Source organism: Clarias gariepinus, chromosome 18, assembly GCF_024256425.1.
Source record: "Clarias gariepinus isolate MV-2021 ecotype Netherlands chromosome 18, CGAR_prim_01v2, whole genome shotgun sequence".
Classification (NCBI taxonomy): domain Eukaryota; kingdom Metazoa; phylum Chordata; class Actinopteri; order Siluriformes; family Clariidae; genus Clarias; species Clarias gariepinus.
Genome location: NC_071117.1, coordinates 25,932,479 through 25,945,948, shown reverse-complemented (window position 1 = coordinate 25,945,948; position 13,470 = coordinate 25,932,479). Strand labels below are relative to the sequence as shown.

At 38.5% G+C, this 13,470-nt stretch overlaps 1 long non-coding RNA gene and 1 pseudogene across 1 annotated transcript; one reads left to right on the top strand and one right to left on the bottom strand.

The window, feature by feature from the left end:
* Positions 1–3,009: 3,009 nt before the first annotated feature.
* LOC128506259 (uncharacterized) lies at positions 3,010–6,254 on the bottom strand. Its single transcript, XR_008355698.1, has 2 exons — positions 6,018–6,254; positions 3,010–3,828 (listed from the first exon to the last, which is right to left on the bottom strand). It is a non-coding gene; the product is annotated as an uncharacterized LOC128506259 (long non-coding RNA).
* A 1,337-nt stretch (positions 6,255–7,591) lies between these two features.
* LOC128506367 (snaclec convulxin subunit beta-like) lies at positions 7,592–12,340 on the top strand (annotated as a pseudogene).
* Positions 12,341–13,470: the final 1,130 nt, after the last annotated feature.

Sequence of the window (13,470 nt, the reverse complement as noted above, 5' to 3'; positions counted from 1 at the left end):
GAGGGAAAGAAATTCGGGTACAGCTCACACAGTAAGACAGAACAGACCTCATAAGGAGACCCACAGCGCTTCCTAATTAAAATAATCCCCTTTAATTAAAGCGCATGGCCGGTGTGGCCAGAACCCCCAAAAGCTTTTAAAGCGGTGATGGGAAAACTCACATTGTTCAGGCTGAATAATGAGCTTAAAGTGCACCATTACTCCTGGCCAGAATGGCAGAACATGTCGGCTCGTTGCGCTCTTAATCCCACATCAACAAATGGTGTTTGCTTTAACTTAAAACCCAGCCTATCGAACTTGTTCATCAGTAAAATTCATCGTGCGGGTGTTTACTCGAGCTAGACAACTTTGATTCCTGAACTTTCCTGTCTAGTTTGTTTTAACAGTAAAGCTCTATGGATGTGATAACCTGGTCATTTAGTGCATGCTGGTCATCAGCTGACTTCACTATATTACCACGTAATGTTGCTGAGTCTAGACCTGAGCAACTAAAGCAACCACAGATCATAACACTGCCTTGTAGGCTTGTACTAGATGATTCATGCACTTCCCTTCTTACACTGATGAACACAGGTTTTTTTTTTGGCCAGGAAATGAAGTTTCTTTACAACAACATTTAAACTTCAATAGTTTAAATATCATTAATATTTTACATATACAAAGTGAAATACATTTCCTGCTCCTCAGGTTTACTGGTCTGTTATGTTAGCGATATTGCTTATCTAAGAAGTGGCGAGTGCAAGGTAACGACTGTGTTAAAAACCCATGAAATATTGGAATGCAAAGAAGGCAAAGCTCTTTAAACTGTCTACCCACAAGGACACAATGGCATGAGCTAGTAACCGTGTCCCACTTTCAAGATTCTGCTCTTTCACCCAATCAACAGCAGGTCATCAAATTAAATACAAAACCTTACTCTTATCCTTTAGTGTCGTAGTCTCCTACTACAAAACATACTGTGTTTTTTAAATCAAATATAACATGACCTGTTTAAAATTGCTGTAAAACTTACACTTAAAGTGAGTGTTTAAATCATTCCATCTTTACAAAATAAATATATGGACAGCTTGTATCCACTAAACTAATACATTTGCAGTGGTATTATGGTTAATAGTCAGAGGCCCATAACTGCTAAATGAAACACTATCGACTATAATTAGGTGGAAACTGATGGACATTTTTTAAAATAAATAGTAATGTTTGGGGATAAAAACACATTGTGTTTTTTGTTAATCTTTTTATTTTGTTTGAAAAAAATATATTAACGAATAGGTAGTGATAAATAGAGTAATTTAATATGATCAGGCAAATTTGTTGTTTTCTTTTAGAAACCTATTGTTAAATTGCGTAAAATGCGTAAAAACATTGTTTATTGTTATTGTTTATTGTATCGGTTCTTTGAGTTTATGGACAGTTCAGATACTTTAACTAGCTTTTAATTAAGAAAAATATAGCTGAGACAAATTAAAGACAAAATAGGCAGTGTGTATTAGTTATGCTGAACTGAAAATTAATAAAAATGGGCAAAAATCTAACCAAATTGACTCAATAGTCTACCCATGATTCACAGCCCTTGTGTTGAAACAGCAAAACTGCTGTTATTTTAACTAATACCAATTTCCTTTTTTTTTTTTGTTTAACCTAAAAATCTAAAGACAGTTTTTTTATCCTTTCTTTTTACAAAATTCAATACTATGTTCATAACAAAGCACAAACTTAAATAATGTTTGCTTTTAAACAACACATTTGTATTTAAAATGACACAAGGTCACAGAGCTACTGTGCTTATGGCTACCTTTTTTGTTGTTGCATAAATAAAAAAATCCAACTGCAAATGAGGTGCTGCTACCAACCAGGGCAGAAGACCATCATTTGCCTTCTTTAAAACATGTGATGCCATCTTTTTCTTTTTTCAAACTGGTGATAAAATACTATTACAAGTTGGAAAACATTATCCATATCCAATCTGCCTGCTAGACCCTGTAATAACCCGTTGATTCTCATCACTAGCCAATCTATCATGCATCTTTATTGTAAACCTCAGCCAAGTTGAAAGCGTTAGATCTATTTATATTTACTTTTCAGCTTGCAAATACAACCTTAAGAAATATTAAATGTTGTGATGGGATACAAGTGACCAGAGAAGGTACTGGAAATGCTGTAATAAATAATTATTAAGCAAAAATATTGATTTAGTTATGTATAGCGATTCTTTTGTGTGGCAATTTATGTATCGCTGACCCCCCAAATTATTATTAAATTATTAGGGATTAATTATTTGGGACATTTAAAAGAATGTGAATAACGAATCATGATATTTAAAAAATCATGATCGCAGGGCTAATCAAATCAGCACCTATGGTAGGTATCGTGATATCGTATCAGGAGGTCCTGGGTGATTCCCAGCCATGATTAAAACAGGAAAATAAGACAAAAAATAATCTTTCCAGTAAAATACCAAGCTATTTTCTTCATAGAAAAAGCTAATTCTCTCTTTCTCTCATCTCTATCTTATGTGCATAAGAATCCATTTCTCACAAATTTATGGTTGTTTATAGAATTGCTAAAAAGTTCCTAAGAACAACTTTTAAACTTGGACTACTTTCTACTATCCTGAAAAAACATTTATGGTGGAGTGCGGAGAATTTCTTTAAAAAAAAAAAAAAGTCTAGTAAGTTAATCGAAGTGAGACATGTCAACCTGTCAGTGTGTTTTGTGTGTGTGTGTGCGTGTGTGTGGGAATGTGTTTGAGTGAGGCAGAGAAGGACAGTGAAAAAGGGAGGGCAGGCCAAAGTCCGGGTCATTTATCAAACCTGTCTGGTCTCTAGCTGATGAATGAAACCTCACAGCAGGCTGTCCGGTTTGATTAGATGTAGAGGATTTCTGCTGTAATGGACACACAGGGTGAGACACACTGACAGGGACAGACTAAAACACATGCACGCACACACACACCTCAACAAGTATAAGGACATTACAGTGTTAAAGCAGAGTCCAATCTAAGTCTGATCCGCTAACACTTTTTAATAGCATGTTTTGAAAATGACCCTGGTTAGCAGCAGCATGATTAAAACAGTATCGTAATCAGATTTAATCAGACCCTAATCAAACGAACGGAAATGGCTCAAACTTCAACCTAATCAATAATTGCAGCCCAACACAAATCAAACTTCGTGTCATCTCTCAAGCTGAACTTTCGGCACTTCTTCTTCTCCCTCTGTTCGATATTCCTGGGTGAAATTGTGTGCATCTGAGTCCAGCCCGAGGGCTTGTTGTCCTAATTATCTAAATGAGACAGACACAGCAGCAGATGGTTGATGAAAGATGGTAATTATGTTTCCTGAACGTCTCCATCGTAGTCGGCCCTGCAGGTTGACGAGGAGCATGATGCTTTCTGATCCGACTGTAATGTGCGCGTACTCATTTTTAAACTTTATTTTTATCAGACGTCCTCAGTTCTCTTTTTACGTCCTTTAACGCAGTGACACCTGAACATCTCTATCTCTCTCTTCATCACTGTGTACAGCCTCGTCCAAGCATCATGTTTTCCAAGCAAATATATAAATGATTAAGAAGTGCAAAATGATGAAAAAAAGATGGATTTATGATGATATAAAATAAAAAGGAACACAGACTAAGACAATATGAAGGAGTTGTGTGCGCGTGTGTGTTGTAGAAACCTTTTTTTTTTATATATTTATTTTTTCCGGACAAACAGCCAGGTCGAGGTCACACAGCATCATCTCCACCTTTTCTTCCCTGAAGCTTTAAGTTTCTTTAATTTTAAGAAAACCACAGCAATGAGGTGTCCGTTCCTCCATCAAGGCACTGAAACACACACACACACAAACAAAAAGACATACAGATGATAATGAAGATAAGGATGAGATGATTATGATGACATCATGCCTTGGCAAATACTGTACATGATGAAACGAGTATTCACTTCAAAACACTATGTTCAAGCAGACACCAGAATCAGCAGACTTTATTTTCTTTATTTAGGAAATAATACATAACTTTCAGATGTGAGATCTAATGTGCCTTATGGAGCCACTGAGCATCCTACGCTGCTAACATATCCAAATGCTGCAGACGCAAGGGAACAGATTGAAGTTGACTCAGATATAGATGTCCTGGTGTTCAACCTCCTGACACAACGTGCTGGTTTTCTGCACTGCAATAACAATGTTTCTTTAGAAACAGCTTACAGGGGCATTCTCAACTCAGCACTACGTACAGCACGTCTTAATGACATCTGCGCTCTTTCCAGTGTGCTACAGAATCCAAGTGGCGTCCGGCTCCCTCTAGAGGTGTGCGCTGGGACTGGGATAAATTTAGAAACAGAGTGGCTGTTTTTGCTGCAAACCAGGCTTGTTTTTTTTTTAAGATTTAAGGAAATAAAACCTAATTATTTCTTATCCCTCGTGGGCGTTAGAGCAGGAGGTCAAAGCAAGAGCACGTTCATTAAAAACAGGGATGGTTTAAACACTGTATGATGCTTTTAACCCACTGAGACTGGAACAACTAGGCGATTTGGTTATTCCTTTGGTCTGTTTTACTTTACTGTATTTGTGTGCTTGTTATTTATTTCATTTTCATTATGGTCAAGCTCACTGTGACCTGTCAAGACTGACGCATTATCTTTACAACTCGATGATTGTGTAAAATTCTGTCTATACTGGAAAAAAAGTGACAGTGTAAGTGAACACGCAGCGGCTAAAAATATCACAACATACTTCATTAATTACTCATTATAATTTGCACCGCCCAACACAATGAGTGAAAGAAAGAGAGAGATATAGAGATGAAGATCGAGAGAGAAGGGACACAGAGAGAGTAAACAAAAGAAAGAATGAACAAGTGTGCGATAAAGGAAGAGAGGGAAATACACAAGGGGAAAAAAGCTGAAGAGATGGACAGTGAGTGAGAGAAAGAGAAATATAAACAGAGAGACAGACAAACAAGAAATAGAGAGAGTAAAAGAGAAAGAGAGACTCCATTTCAGGACGGCCAGACGTCCCTTAGCCTCAGTCTACACGGCTCCCCTCTCTTTCTCTTTCTCACGCGCACAAAATCAAACACGTGATCATCTCCAGCTTCAATCAGGGAGGCTATAGATCATGAGACGGAGCAGGACAACACACACACATACACGCTCGTACGTGATCATCTTCAGTCAGGGAGGCAATAGATCATGACAAAGCAGGACATCACTGTAGATCCATGAACACCACACACACACCTGTTAAAATGAACATGCTGAGACAGATTCTCCCAGCAATTTCATTAAGATACAGAAACTCCACACTCTGCACAATCATGCATGCTCTAAAACTAAACCATGTCATGCCAAATGTAGGAGAAGTAAATTACCAACACTTACACACACACACACACACTTAACGATGCAATGCTTTCCGGACCTAAACTGGTCAGTTCTTTTTGTTTTCGCACAAACTTAAAGGCCAGGACATGGCACGGCTGCAGAGCAGGAAAAAAAAAACTAAATAATAATAACCCCTTTGTGCATGTGACAGAGATGCACTATAAAGTTCACTGTGGCTTGTGCATGTAGTAAAAGAACGTCCTGTGGCTGTTAAAACATTACGTCACAGGCACGCGCATGGCTGTCCGTCTCATTAAAGGTCTTGCACGCGTTTGTGCATCATGCGTGCGCGCGCGCGCTTTATTTTCCCTACAGCACTTTTCTTCTTCTTTTTAAAATTTATTTTAAAAATTAAAAAAGTGTAAATTAATATTGATTTGCTTTTTAAATCCACTGAATTGTCTGGAGTGAAGAAGAAGGAAAGAAAGTGCGCGCGTACCCGCGTGCGCAAGGAAGCCAGGCACGTGCCAAAAATAATGCCCGTTACGCACGAGCTAAACACACACACACACACACACACAGGAATAAAGGGTATCTCCAAAGAAAGGTTTTAAAATATATCAGAGACATGGTTTAAATATATGCTCTAATCCATTTTAAGAAGAGTTTAAAGCTTATTTGAATTTACCTGCCTGCGCGCGACTCGTCCGGATGACAGCAACCGCCAAAACGAAACACTGAACAAGCCGAGGCGCCTGCATTTTTTATTTATTTTTTTGTTTTGTTTGTTCTGATTGTTTTTGTCCCGGTCTCTTTATTCCGATAAATTCACATCTTGAGAAGAAATCCGCGGTGTACTGCAGTCCTGGGAGTGAAACACGAGTTTGTTTCTCCGCGTCATGTCCTCCTGTCCGCAGTTAGCCGCGCAGCTCAAACTGCTCTCACCACAACTTTACCTCAGAGCACCATTGAGGAAAAAACACCGCCCCTTAATTTACATGATCACGCCCATTAATGTGTCTGATTGGCTGGAGAAATAGAGGGGCTGGCTTCGAGAGGAGTGTAGGTGAAATAGGTGCACCTGCTACAGAGATAGTGTGTGTGTGTTATGTATTAATAGAGCTATTAATGAAAGTCATGTATGTTTATTTAACATCCTGTCACAATGTGTAGCATGCAATAAAATAATCTGTATAAATAAAAGAAAGGTTTCGTCTGTGATGCAACAGTGCTAACCCCTGAGCCATTATATTATATTATTTTATTAAGTTCATTTCCGTAAAGTTATTTTTTCAAGTTTTTCACAATCAGGCTTTTCAAAAAGTTTTCTTCCCAAACTGCTTAAACAAATATAGTATCTGGGAAAATGTGAACGTGGCATCATAACAGGCAAAAAGCTGAGTCAGGCAAAAGGAACTAAAGCACATTCTGTCCAGAAGTGTTTCATATCTGCACACAATCAGCGTAAATTAATAAACTGAACAGATGTCTCTCTCTCACTTTCTCTCTTTCTTTCTCTCTCTCTCACACACACACACACATGAGGAAGAAAAAAGAAAGAAAGAAAGAAAGAAAGAGAAAAAAACATAGTGCTACTTTATTAATATTTGATTCCCATGCAAATTATTAAGTTAAAAATCTATTAAGTAAAATGTCCAGATTTTACAAATTTTGTCCACATGACCAACTTTTCCAATGATTTGTTCTGGAAAAGCTCTTGTAAGTACAGTATTGTCAAGTCTATTTGCAAAACCCATCAAGCACCATGATGAAACTGGCTCTTATAAAGACCTTCACAGGAAAGCAAGACCAAAAAAGACCAAAACTTACCTCTGCTGCAGAGGAAAAGTTCATTTAGAGTCACCAGCCTCAGAAATCACCAATTAACAAACAGCACCTCAGATTAGAGCCGTTATGAAGCTTTACAGAGCAAAAGTAGCAGATATACATCCTGTTTTAATATCAACTGTTTAGTAGTAATTCAAATGGCTAAATGACTAAGGTACAGATTGGAAGATTAGTGGTTCAAGCCCCAGCTTCACCAGGTTGCCATTGTTGGGCCCTTAACCCTATGTGCTCCAGGGACGCAGTATCATGGCTGACCCTACGCTGTGACCTCAGTTTTGCTGGGATATGCAAAGAAAGAGTTTTTATTGTTCAAACATGTATATGTGACAAGTAACTTAAAGGAGATCATTGCAATTTTTGAATTCCTCCAGCATCATTTTCCAATGTATAAAGAAATAAAAGTCCGGAAAGATCATGGAGGTACCATAATGGGAAATTTATTTATGCATTTTCTTATCTTTTACTATTCTCATTTTTGCACTGTGCATAGTCCCATATTTTTTGATCGAGGTGTAAATCAAACTGGGAACTGAGACCTTGGCCTTTTGATCTTTTACGCCCCGGGCCACTGACCTAGTAGACCTATTGTATTTCCAATGGCACATGGCAGAATTATACAGGATACATTTTCCCCCTGGATCAATCATGGTCTTGATTAGATTTGATTATCGTTGCAGAAATCCTATACACAGTGATGTGAGCTACGCAGTCATGCTGTTTGTGCATAATTGTGACAGAACAGGGCTTTGGCCTCTAGTTACATCTGAGGTGTGAATACTAATGTGTACAATTCAGTTTTTGTATTTTCATTCAGGAGCTCAGAAATCAAATGCAACTTTGTGTAGGGCATAACATTAAAAAGATGATGATTAATGCGATATTTTCTAAAGAGCAGATCATAGACAATGTTTCACTTCTCATGACCTTTTGCTCATGTTAATTCTGCATGTTGTTTTATGCAAATGATTTGAGCATCCGTTGAGGTGAACAAACCTCCCATTGTCATAATTTCTTGGCAGTCATTTCCCACTTCATAAGTCTGATAAGGATTTGTGTGTGTGTGTGTGTGTGTGTGTGTGTGTGTGTGTGTGTGTGTGTGAGTGTGTTTGTGGGTTGGTGCATGCATGCATGTGTTTTCAGAGAACCTATTACAGTAGCTAAGTTAGGTAAAAATGCTTAATTTATGTCATTTACTGTCATTATCCTTTTTAAAGCCAATGTTTGGAGGCTAAGATTAGTAAAGATAAAAGATAAATGATAAGAAAAACTAATTTTAGGATTAATCATTACTAAGCAATATGTAAGTTGTAAAATTACCTTGGTAATTCATTACATACTGTATACATTCACCAGCTATGTACTTCATTAGGTACACCTGGCTAGTACTTGGTTGAACCCTATTTTGCCTTCAGAACTGTCTTAGTTTTTTATGGCATAGATTTAACAAGGTGCTGGAAACATTCCTTATAGATTTCGGTCCTATTGGCATGAGAGAATCACATTGTTGCTGCCTGGATGTCCAGTTCCAACCGCTCCCAATGGTGCTTTACTGGATTGAGATTTGGTGAGTATGGAAACCATTTGAGTACTGTGACCTCCCTGTCATGTTCAAGAAACCAGATTGAAATGATTTTAACTTTGTAACATGGTGCAATATCCTGTGCTCATACAGTGTCAAATGGTCAGCCACAATACTCAGGTAGGCTGTGTCATTTAACCCATGCTCAGTTGGTACTAAGGGGCTCAATGTGTACCAAGAAAAGAACCCTCAGACCATTATATCGCTAATCCAAGGCATGGTTTTATGCTTATGCCAAATTCTGACCCTACCAGCTGAATGTTGCAATAAAAATTGGGGACCAGGCAATGTTTTCTTATTCTTCTCCTGTCCAATTTTGGAGGGCCCATGTGAACCTCAGTTTCCCGAGGTGTGGTCTTCTACCGCCATAGCCCATCTGCTTCAAGGTTCAACATTTTGTTGGCATACTTGATTATAACAAGATGTTACCCTTTTATTGGCTTAACCCAGTTTTTCCATTCCCCTTTTGACCTCTGACATCAACAAGGCCCAGAGAACTGCCAATTTGTGATGACTAAATGACCAGATAGAGCAACTGTAAAAAAGCAGCTCTTGTTGGATGTTTCTGGCGTGCAATGGTCAGAATCTACCAAACGTGGGCCAAAAAAGAAAAACCAGTGAATCAGTGATGGGGTCATGCTGGGGTGCACTTGTTGACCCAATTTTGACCTAAACGTTTCTACAATAGGCATCTAAGAATCAGAACTGGACCATGGAGGAATGAAACAAGGTGACCTAGTCTGATAAATCATGTTTTCATTTATGTCATGTGCAACTAGAGAACAAAAGGATATTATTGATTACTATTTTGTGTCTAGTAGCTGTCATGTGAAATCACTGATATAATACTAGGCTGGGCCACAGTGGTGTGGTCCAAAGGATGTGAATATCTCAACACTTATAGGTACTTTCTACTGTGTTGGGAAATATTAAAATATTTTTTAGTGGGGCAAAATGTTAAAAACCATTTCCTTTATTCCAAGTGCTGCTGCTTGCAGTTAGTACTGCCCCCTGCAATCAGGACGTTGTTGAACTGATTCAACCTCTTCCTGTTGCCAGTCTTTTAGGGACTCAGCAGGTACCTAATTATGGCACTAACATTACATAATGACTAGGTGCATCTTGATGACTTCATGGTCTATCTCCCTCGACAACCTGCTCAAGAATCGTGGGCTCATCAAAACAAGCCTCCCTCCAGTTTCTAATTTATTCACCCCAGGACTCTTTCTGGTGGGGCAGATGAAGGAAAATAATGGTCAGCACTGGCACCATTAGCAACTATGGTTTATTGTGGCAGCCCCCAGAACCAAGTTAATAGTTTACCTCATTACCCTCAGCCAAAGTGTCACAGACTACCACTACAGATTGTTTACAATTTTCAACTACTCCTTTAACCACAGCATCATTGAAAAGCTCCAGCTGACACTCCAAGCCCTTCAACATTCACCAAAGCTTAGGACAGAGAAATAATGGGAGGAAAGTTTTGTCACTTTTTCAACTCCGCATGAAACATTTCAAGTCTTTTTCATACATCAAGAATTGTCCCCTTTCTTGACATAATGACTACCAAGTTGCCTTTGGTATTAAGCTTCCAAAAGTAGCAAAAAGGAAGAGAGCAGAATCTACTATTATTATTATTACTAATATTATTAGAACTAATTTTTATTTTTTTCTCTACCACATCCATTTAAATTAGGAAAGGTTGTTAATCAGTTTATTAGAGCTGGCAAAACATTAAAATGTTTGGGGCAGTGGTCTTGTAGGACTGGAGCTGAGAACCACTACCATAGGCTAAACCGATGTCTTTCTTAAACAGGATTATGAGGCCATAACTTACAGAAAACTCAACCGGTCAAAAGGAAAATAGACTTTAGCACCACCTCTTGCCAGTGTGTGTAGTGTGTAATGCAATATGGGCTATCTTTAGCACCAATTTTTTAATGCCTCATTAATGACATACCAAGGGATTTTCTGGGAAAATGTACAGTATCATGGCTGACAGGGAGGATACCTTGATCTTCTCCCCAGACCCTCCCACACATCATCCACTCCAAGAAGTTGCTGTTATAACTTCTAAAACACCAACTCTATGTGACAAGTGTGAATTCATTGTTAACAAGGTGGCATTTCTTGGTTATATCATTGGGCCAGCGACGGTGCTCATGAACTAGAACAATATGGCAGTGAAAGTGGTTAGCTCACCCCACCATCAGGGAGTTAGTGTTTTTTAGGGTTTGTGCACTTCTTTTACTCTTTCATCAGGGGCTTTAGCATATTCACGTCCCCATAAAGCTTTTGCAATGAACCCACAAATTAATGGCCATAAAAACACAAGGAAGCCTTTATCTCCTATTCCTCCGCTCCCAGATCCTTCTAAATATTTTATTATTGAAATAGAAGCTTTTATTTCCCAACAGGTCCCACTATTGAGCAGGGCCTGACAGAAGGGAGCACTTCACCTCATAGCCACTGACCATGAAACTTTAAGTATATTAAAGCAGCAACTTTCATGTCCAGTATATGCTAGAATTGTCATTGAATTTAATTTTTTTAAGTACAGCACACCCTAAAAATCGACTCAACTTGTAATTCAAGTATTTAATTAGTATTAGTTCAATTAGTATTGGTTGTGGGCTCAATTAATTATATTTCTCTAGGACTGTCTTAGCCTAACTTTTCATCTACCCAAAATAGTAAGTTGTCTTACAAAGAAATCTTCCAAAACTAGTCAAAGTTAAAACAGTGATTTGCATGGCATTATGCTCAGACCTACTGCAGAAAGAACCACATCAACCTGGTCAGTGTGAGAAATGAAACCGAGAATGAGGAGATTTGGAATGTGTTGCAAAGCTTAACTCATAATTATGTTTGGATTGGTCTGTTTAATGACTCCTGGAAGTGGTCAGATCAGAGTAATTCCTCATTCAGATGCTGGAGCTCTAACAAACCCAGTAAAGATTTGAACTGTGCTGCAATGAGTGTGTCTGATCAACTCTACTGGAGTGAGGTGGGCTGCACAGATTTTCCATTTCCCAAATTTCCCATTTATCTGCCATGAGAGTGAGTTACACTACAATTATTCAGTATCTCTATTTATTTATTTGTTAGTATTCTCGGGAGAAACGACACTCTAACTAACTGAAGAATTCCATGCTGTACCTATTTAAAACTGTGAATATGTTGGAATTAAAATTTTTGCTTTATTTCTACATTTTTACATTTATAAGCTGATTCTAATCAACCAGAGTCTGACCTGGAGAGATGCTCTGAGATACTGCAGGAACAATCATTATGACCTGGTCTCAGTGCTCACTCAGGAGATGCAGCTCTGGGTGAAGGAAGTGGCTCGAAACGCCTCCACTGAACACGTGTGGCTCGGCCTGCGTCACACCTGCACTATGGGCTTCTGGTACTGGGTGACTGGAGAGACGATCTGCTTCCAGGACTGGGCCCTGGAGAACGAGACAGGGTCTAAAGACTGCAGGGATGAGGAGAGAACCGGAGCAGTGCAGTGTAGAGGAGGGCAGCAGTGGATCAGCCTGCCTCAGAGCAACAAACTCAACTTCATCTGCTCTAACTGTTAAGATTAGCTCAAATGTATATGGAAGTACTATTAATAGTATATTGAAATATTATATACAACATACTATTTTTCTTTTCTTAAAGTGTGTATTTCTTTGGGCTGACTCTGGCACACAGAAAAGTACTGCATTAACACATGTTTTGCTATACAGTACACATTTTTATTCCCTTTGTGTGTATTGGAACAAAACAAAAAAAAAAAAGGAAGGAAAAAAGCAAATTTGACATGATGTCACACAAAATTATCGGATAAATCAGATTGTCCCAAGCATGTGATGCTCCTTTAAACTCACCTGGGGCGAGTAACAGGTGTGGGCAATCTAAAAATCACAACTAAAAGCAGATAAAAAGGAGAGAAGTTCACTTAGTCTTTGCATTGTGTGTCTGTGTGCCAGATGGAGGAAAAGAGAACTGTGTGAGGACTTGAGAATTGAAATTCTGGAAAAATATTAACAATCTCAAGGTTACAAGTTCTGTGTGCAAGGCATCATGAAATCTGAGGATTACCTAAGTGGGTTGCACTGTAGGGCCCAGTGTCAGGAAGCTGGGTTTGCATTTGAGATCTTGGCTCTTCCAAGAGGACAATGACCCCAAACATACTTCAAAAAGCACCCAGAAATGGATGCCAACAGATCTAAATCCCATTGAACACCTGTGAAGAGATCGTAAAATTGCTGTTGGATAAAGGCAGCAGAATCCAATATGAGAGACCTAGAGCAGTTTGCAAAGAAAGAGTTGTCCAAAATTCCGGCTAAGAGGTGTAAGAAGCTTATTGATGGTGATAGGAAGTGACTAATTTTAGTTATTTTTTCCAAAGGGTGTGCAACCAAATATTAGGTTAAGGGTGCCAATAATTTTGTTCAGCCACTTTTTTGGTGACAGAGTTTTGTGTGAGAATATGTCAAATTTCCTTTTTTTCCCTTCCTTTTTTTGTTTTGTTTCAATACACACAAAGAGAATGAACATCTGTATAGCAAAAACATGTGTTAATGCAATACTTTTCTGTGAGAAATACTTGATTTTTTGGAAAAATTTTAGGGGTGCAAGAATTTTGCCCATGAATGTGTACAATATATATTGTAACGGGTTCGACCCTACAGTATGTGCACGGGCGGCACCATAAAGCACAGAC